Genomic DNA, 2,500 nt, shown 5'->3' with positions numbered 1-2,500 from the left:
TCCAGTGCCAACTCTGTCAGCTTGAATCTTCTGCAGACTTTGCCCCTGGAGTTCCCGAAGCACGCAGACCCACTTTCTCCATTTCTCTCTACCTCTCCTTCTCTCATTATCCTTCTGTTGTGATTTTATCGTTGTCTCAACAACATGTCTGAACCTAGCTCAAGGAGCATTTCATCTAATTCCGGGATCTTAACGATTTTTTCCCACGTTTTTACACGGCCATAAATAAATACAGGTCGATTCACTTCCTGTCCAGGAAAAAGAGAGAGAGAGAGAGAAAAAAAAAAAAAAACTGCTGATTTATCTTCTAATCCAGATGCTCCGAGGACCCGGATCCAGTTATCCAAATCATCAGCAGTACCCGTCATCATATTTTATTAGTTAGTGTTCAAATATCGCTCAATCCATTTTCTATTTTACCGATTTCGCAGAATGACGTCACGGGGTTCCGATTCTTCATGCTTGTGTTTTGGTCTGCTCTTCGTTAGATCATGCACTTTCACTAGTAAACAGCCAATGGATGTTGATATATAATAACCATACTATTCCACACACATACACACACACACACAACGCACACACGCACGCACCTTCCACAAGCACATGCACATATTCAGGCCTTTGACACATATCCTCTCCCCTCTCTACACATAAACATGCCTACAAAATAGAACTTCCTTCCTTTATCAGCTGTAAAACAATGTTTAATAATGCAGTGAGTACACCCCGAATTACCCCGAGGCAAACCCACGGTACACGAAACAACAAAGCCCCTAACACTATTCAAGTGTTAAGATATTCGCATGGCCTATTCAAACGTGTAGTTATGGCATTAATCCCTTTCAACAGTGGAAGAAAGGACAAAAAGAAATTTGTAAAATATTTTTTTCTTTTTCTTTTATTTATTTCTTAATGATTTTACTCAAATGTTTATTCAAGGGGGTAATTATGGGAGGACTTATTATGACCATCATTATCGTTATTTTATTTAAAATATCATCATTCTTTTTTTCATCTTAACATTACCGCCATTATTGGCATTGTCATCAAAATTATTATCAGTATTGTTATCATTATTATTTCTGATATCATTTTCATTATAGTGATCATTATCATTACTCAGTATTATCATCTACATCATAGTTGACATTATTATCATAATTCTACCATTATTACTATTATTATTTTTTTAAGTTAATGTTTTTCACAACATTTTGAAAAGCAAAAGTAGATTTAAGGTTAGTTAGTGTTAGTTAGGTTAGTTATAGGATATGTTTATTTAGTTATAGGTTAGAGGTTAGTTAGTTAGGTAGGTTTATGTTAGTTAAGGTCAAGTTAGGTTGAGTTATTATGAGGTAGGTTAGTTAGGTTGGTTCGTAAGTTAGGTTAGTTATTAGTTAGGTGTAGTTAGGTTAGGTTAGGTAAGGTTTGGTTTGGTTAGGTATGTTAGATTATCTACGGGTTAGGAGGTTAGTTTAGGTAGGTTTGGGATAGTTTAGTTATTATTAGTAGGTTAGTAGAGGTAGGATTAGTTTTAGGTTAGGTTAGGTTAGGTAGTTAGGTTTAGGTTGGTTAGGTTAGTTTTAGTAGTTAGGTTATTAGGTTAGTTAGGTTAGGTTAGTTAAGGTTTGTTAGGTTGGGTTAGTTATTAGTTAGTTAATAGTTGAGGGTTAGGTTAGGTTAGTTAGTTCGTTTAGGTTAGTAAGTTTAGCGTTGTTAGGTTAGTTAGTTAGGCCTTCAGAGGTTGTTGGTTAGTTAGTTTGTTAGTTAGTAGTTAGGGATGAGTTATATGTAGTTAGGTAAATATTTAGTAGGTTTCAGGTAGTAGGTTATGTTAGGGTTAGGTTATTAGGGGAGTTATTAGTTAGGTTATTTTAGTTGTATTTGGTTAAGTTAGTGTTAGTTAGGTTAGTGTGTAGGTTATAGTAGGGTTTAGGGTTAGTTTAGGTTAGGTTAGTTATTAGTACTGTAGGTTAGTTAGTGAGGTTAGGTTAGTTAGTTAAGGTTAGGGGGAGTTGTTTATTTTTAGGTTATTTAGTGTCAGGTTATGGGGTTTAGGTGTTGAGGTTAGTTTATGTAGGGTGAGGTAGTTAGGTTAGTTAGTTTAGTAGTTATTCATTAGGGTTAGTTAGTGAGGGGAATGTATTAGGCGGTAGTTGTGGTAGGTTAGGTTAGGTTATAGGTATAGGTTATGGTTAGGTTAGTTCTAGTTAGTGTTAGTTAGGTTGAGTGTAGGTTAGACTTTATTAGGTTAGCGCGTTAGGTAGTAGGTTAGTTTATAGTTGGTAGGTTAGTTAGGTTATTGGTGATGAGGTTAGGGAGTTAGTTAGTAGTTAGGGTTAGTTAGTTAGTTAGGTTATTTAGTTAGTAGGTTATGGTTAGGTAGTGTATTGAGGTAGTTAGGTATAGGTTTGGTATTAGGGAGGTGAGGCGTTAGTTAGTAGTTAGAGTTAGTTAGTTAGGTTATTGGTTAGGTTAGTTGTTTTTTAGTTAGGTTAGT

The 2,500-nt window shown here is 35.2% G+C and overlaps 1 protein-coding gene across 1 annotated transcript in view; it reads right to left on the bottom strand.

Moving 5' to 3' along the window:
* Positions 1 to 2,500, bottom strand: part of LOC122260242 (nephrin-like) — a 296,377-nt gene that overhangs the window by 264,565 nt on the left and 29,312 nt on the right. The window lies entirely within an intron of this gene.

Source organism: Penaeus japonicus, unplaced genomic scaffold (genome assembly GCF_977035675.1).
Source record: "Penaeus japonicus unplaced genomic scaffold, GWHDUDI00000001_assembly GWHDUDI00000002, whole genome shotgun sequence".
Taxonomy (NCBI): domain Eukaryota; kingdom Metazoa; phylum Arthropoda; class Malacostraca; order Decapoda; family Penaeidae; genus Penaeus; species Penaeus japonicus.
The sequence above is the reverse complement of the archived record's forward strand: the minus strand, read 5'-3'. Positions and strand labels throughout refer to the sequence as shown.